General features: G+C 41.0%; 1 non-coding gene across 1 annotated transcript; it reads right to left on the reverse strand.

Moving 5' to 3' along the window:
• Positions 1–5,082: 5,082 nt before the first annotated feature.
• LOC148574429 (small nucleolar RNA R71) lies at positions 5,083–5,186 on the reverse strand. Its single transcript, XR_015906849.1, has one exon. It is a non-coding gene; the product is annotated as a small nucleolar RNA R71 (small nucleolar RNA).
• Positions 5,187–5,585: the final 399 nt, after the last annotated feature.

The following is a 5,585-nucleotide window of genomic DNA, read 5'->3' on the forward strand; positions in this document are numbered from 1 at the left end:
TCGAACAAATGGGAATTAAAGGCTCAAAGTGGTTAACAAAGGTAATTGAAAAGGGTAGGCTTAATTTGGATGAGTGAGTTTAAACAAATAATGGCCTCAATCATGTGCAAGCATGCAAATATAATAACTATTGGACATATAAGATAAAACAAAATATAGATTACAATCATAGAGAAGTAAACACACAAGAATGAAATAATTATGGTTAAATAATGTAACCATTCATAAAGGCTCAAATCTTTCACAGGTTGTGTGTTCTTTAACTCAAATATCATGTTCTAAATACAACTCAAGCAAATTTATCATAAGAATATTTGAAAAATTAGTGAAATTTTGTTCCAAAGATAGATTTTTAAAAGAAACTTATTGTCTTTTCAATCAAGTAGAACATGCATGCAACTATCCTAACCTATGCAATTTATTCTATTCTATAAAGGAAAGAAAATCTAACTAAAATATCCTAATTATTGGTGATAGAGAAGAGAAATTACCTCCGGAAGTCAGGTACTGACCGACCTCCCCACACTTAAGGCTTTGCACCGTCCTCGGTGCCATCTGTCAGGAACAGGGGTGGGCTGGTAGCAGTATCTCCACAGTCGGGGCCGTCATGGCTCCCTGTGCTGGTAAAGAAAGTGGATTCCGGGGTGTCTGAGTCTCTGAAGTGTCCCTTGAGTAGCTACTTGAGGTGTTTGAATCGGCGCTCGTTACGGCGCTCTCTCATCTTTGCTTTCTGTTCTTGCCGATCCAACCGTTCGATTATCTGCTGGAGCAATTTCTCAGTTGTAGATGCTTGTGGTGTTGAAGAAGGATTATCTTCAACTGGAGCAGTAGGAAAGTTTGTAGTGGTTGCTGAGAGTCTGAGGTATTTCCCATTAGGGACATACTGATCATCCCGTGGAAGCATGACTTTGGTGTCCCCAGCTCTGTAGAAGACTCCGGCTGCTGAGACAAGATCTGAAACCAAGGCGGGGAAAGGTAAGTTGCCCGCAATTTGTACGTGTTCCATAGCATTCCGGATATGTCTTGCGAGATTCAGAGGTTGGTCTGAAAGGATGCACCATAGTAGAACAGCCATGTCCGCAGTGAAGGAGGACTCATGAGTGCTCGGAAAGACGTAATGGGACATGATCTGCGCCCATACGCGAGCCTCCAAGGTAAGTGCTGAAGCCAAGATTCCCTTAGGGCAGGTACGGTGGTATCCGTAGATCCAACGGCTGCCAGGTAAAGCGATGACTCCGAGAACAGAGTCCCAGTTGAATTGGTATCTCTAGTGCTGAAGGGTGGCTACTTGAAAAGTGTCCATTCCTGCTGGAATAGGGGGAAGACTCAGAGCTTGCTGAATGGCCTCTTCTGTGATGGGGACTTGCTTCTGCCGGACATAAACAGACTGCAGGGTCGGTATGTAGAAGTTGGAGTAGAACTCAACTACCCAAGAAAGATTGGCCTGCCTTGGCTGTCTCCGTAGAAAACCCCATTGTGTTCGCTCAATTTGCGGCTCAACAAAGGTGGCAATATTGGATGGGAGGATAAGAAGGTATTCATTGTTATAGTTCCTTTCTGCCAGGATAGGGAACATTTGCTCATAGTAGCGATTGGAAAATTGCGCAGCGTCCTTTGCTGGAAAGGCTTTCTCCTTTTCGTCAACCTTTATTATCCTCTTAACTCTTTTTGTTGAGGGCTTGACGGCAGTTGAAGAAGGATCTGCCACTAATGCTCTTTTAGTTCCTCTTCTTGCTGGTGGTTTGGAAGTTTCTTTCTCCTTTCCTTTCTTGGTGGCCATCCTGAAAGAAGGGAAGAGAAAGAAAATTAAATTTAAAGAGATATACAGCAAGGAAGGAAACAGAAAAGAGGGTGAATGATGCACAGTAAAATGTAGATGACATTAACACATGCTCTCGAGTACATATGAAAAGCCATCAATGGAGAATAGCTAGTGCAGATAAAAACAAGTGAATGCAAGGTGTTTATTGGCATGCTGGCAAAGGGCATGAGTAGCATAGACCAAGCATTACTTCGTAACAAACCATCATGTTTGTATTGACAATTGAATTCAATTAATGAAATAATAAGGGAAATTTGTGAAAAGCAAGCATTGAATAGTAGAGTAAAGTAATGTAGAAAGTGCATAGGGCTATATAGGCTTTTTCACAAACACATGGCATGCATGGTAAGTAAGATATAAAAAGTATGAAATTGAACATGCAAGCAATCCCTTAAAAATAATAATAATTGTCAAATAAATTGTAACAAGTCACAAGCATATAATGAGGGATGATGACTCAAAAAATTTCTAGCACCATGTAAAAAGGGAAAGAAGAAGATGAAAAATAAAAAAAAATTGAAAAGAAAAAGAAAAGAAAAAGAAAATAAAAATGTATATAAAATAATAAGAATGATGGAAAAGAAAAGAAGGAAAAAGAAGGTAAAACCTTGTTAATGGTGGTGAGAGAGATAGAGAGTGAAAGGTGAGATAGAAGGGGGAAGGGGAAAGGAAGAAATAAGGAGGGGAAAGAAAAATTAGGATTTGGGGGAGAGAAAGATAAGATAATTTGGCAATTTAGGTTGAGCTGTGTGGCGCATGCGACGCGGCCGCGTGGGGCACGCGTTCGCGTGGGTGCACGTCAGGTAAGGGGACGCGATCGCGTCGGTCACGCAGTTGCGTGACCCGTGTTACGCTGCTGGCGCGAGTGCAGCCTCGCTCCAGCACAACTCTCTGTTCGATTTATTTTAATTACCAAAATTGGGTGACGCGATCGCGTGACAAGGATTTGTGCTTCCAGCACCAATCCAACATCACTCTCGCACAGAATGTTACTGTGCACCCTTTTACGTCGAAAACTCAGGGCACGTGGCCACGTGAGGCACGCGGTCGCGTGGGAGGCCATGATTCCCATGCGACACGAATGCGTCAGGGACACGGTCGCGTGGGTCGATTTGTGCCATTGGCACGCCTCCAGCCACGCTCCAGCCGGACTCTCTGTTCATTTATTTTTTTCTCCACCCCCTCCGCGACGCGGACGCGTCGCTGATGCGATCGTGTCGCGTGGCAAAATTTTTTTTTTAATTAAAAAGAAATATGAAGACATGAAATGCAAATGCACGAAAGTACTAATAAAGAGAAGAGTTATTGAATAGGAAAAACAAAGAAAAGAACGATCATACCACGGTGGGTTGTCTCCCACCAAGCACTTTGCTTTAACGTCTGTAAGTTGGACGCTCCACTATTGCAACTCCCCGGCAACGGCGCCAAAAATTGATGAGACGCAGAAGCTGGTGAATTAAAAATTGTTAAAATGGTCGCGTTGCAAGTATAGTTCTTAACTCACCGAAAATCTGCCTATCAATTTAAAAGTATGTCACAGAGAATTTTAATTAAAAATTACTGGGAGTTTTAAGTCCCAGGTCGTCTCCCAACGAGTTGCAGAAAAGTGTGCTATCTTATTAATCAGATGTTCCAAGAAGTTGAGCTAAGTAAATTGGGACGTAAATTGAGGGAATTTAAATGATATGAATAAAAGCCTTGACTGGGAGTTGATTAGTTGAAATCTCTATTATGGATGGAATGATTTTAAGATTGATTTATAATTAATGGTTGCTCTGTTTGGTTATCCTTTACTACGTAAGGGAAAGTCAAACAAGTTGGGATGCTAGATCTATTCACAAGTTGTAACCCACTTAGTTCAAAGGGATTGGCGTTGGTGATAGGATAACAATCCAACAATTAACCCAATTACAAATTTTCTTTCAATCCTTCCAACTCAAGAGTTCCTTTTTAATCAACTCCCCATCAAGTAAGGAAACTACTCACACATTGTAAATAATAAATTCATAGCATATGAAAGGGAATTAAAAGAAGACATGATTATTGGAATTGAAATTGAATTAAAAAGAAATAATCCTTGCATTAATTAATCATAAAAGTATTCAAATAACAAAATTGAACAAAACAAGGAACATGGAAGAATAAAACCAAGTTGAGAAAACGAACTAGAATGACGAAGTCTTGATGAGGGAATAACTCTTCTCAATGTTCCAATGCTAAGACCAATTGAAAATTAAAATTCTAAAAACCTAGAGAGAAAAACCTAAGAGAGTAAAACTAGCTCTCTCACTGTCTCTGAATGAATGTGTTATTTGTTTCTGCATGTTCTCTGACTCTAGTCTTCTGTTCCGGGCCGAAAACTGGGCCGAAATAGGGTCCAAAATCGCCCCAACGAATTCTGCAGGTTATGCAGATCGCACATGTCACGCGATCGCGTCATCCATGCGGACGCGTCATTCGCGTTTTTCCTCTCCACGCATTCGCGTCGTCCACGCTACCGCGTCGCTTGGGCTTCCCTATCCGCGCGGCCGCGTGAGCCATGCGACCGCGTCATTGCGTTTTGCTCTCGTTCGCGCGGTCGCGTGAGCCATGCGACTGCGTCACTTCTCGCTGGTTATCTCCTCAAACTCTTGTGTTCCTTCCATTTTTGCTAGCTTTCTTTCCAATCTCCAACTCATTTATGCCTTGTAAAGTCTGAAACACTCAACACACAGATCACGGTATTGAATAGAATAAAGGAGAATTAAAAATAAATAATTAAAGTCTCTAGGAAGCAGTTTTCAAACATGTAATAAATTCAGGAAGGAGATCTAAATGCATGCTAATTTAATGAATAAGTGGGTAAGGATCATGATAAAACCACACAATTAAACACAATATAAATCATAAAATAGTGATTTATCAGTGACTTCATTGCACCCTCTTCTGACTTCTGTGGAAGGAGCATCTCAGTTCCTGCAATTGGAGCAAACAACTTTGAGTTTAAGCCTCAATTAGTTTCTCTAATGCAGCAGAATTGCAAGTATCATGGACTTCTATTGGAAGATCCTCATCAGTTTCTAGTTGAATTCTTGCAAATCTGTGACACTGTTAAGACCCATGAGGTTGACCCTGAAGTCTACAGACTTATGCTCTTCCCTTTTGCTGTAAGAGACAGAGCTAGGACATGGTTGGACTTACAACCTAAAGAAAGCCTGAACTCTTGAAAAAAACTATTCAATGCCTTCTTGGAAAAGTTCTTTCCACCTCAAAAATTGAGTAAGCTTAGAGTGGAAGTCTAAACCTTCAGACAGAAGGAAGGCGAATCCCTCTATGAAGCTTGGGAAAGATACAAGCAATTGATCAGAAGGTGTCCTTCTGGCATGCTTTCAGAATGGAGCATCATATGCATATTTTATGATGGTCTGTCTGAACTGTCCAAGATGTCATTGGACAACTCTACTGGTGGATCTCTTCATCTGAAAAAGATGCCTGAAGAAGTCCAGGAACTCATTGAAATGGTTGCAACTAACCAATTCATGTACACTTCTGAAAGGAATCCTGTGAATAATGGGACAACTCAGAAGAAAGGAGTTCTTGAGATTGATACTCTGAATGCCATATTGGCTCAGAATAAAATATTGACTCAGCAAGTCAATATGATTTCTTAGAGTCTGACTGGAATACAAGTTGCATCCAGCAGTAATAAAGAATCATCTTCTGAAGAAGAAGCTTATGATCCCGAGAACCCTACAATGGAAGAGGTGAATTACATGGGAGAACC

This window comes from Arachis ipaensis, chromosome B2, assembly GCF_059453495.1.
Source record: "Arachis ipaensis isolate K30076 ecotype BB chromosome B2, ASM5945349v1, whole genome shotgun sequence".
NCBI classification, from domain to species: domain Eukaryota; kingdom Viridiplantae; phylum Streptophyta; class Magnoliopsida; order Fabales; family Fabaceae; genus Arachis; species Arachis ipaensis.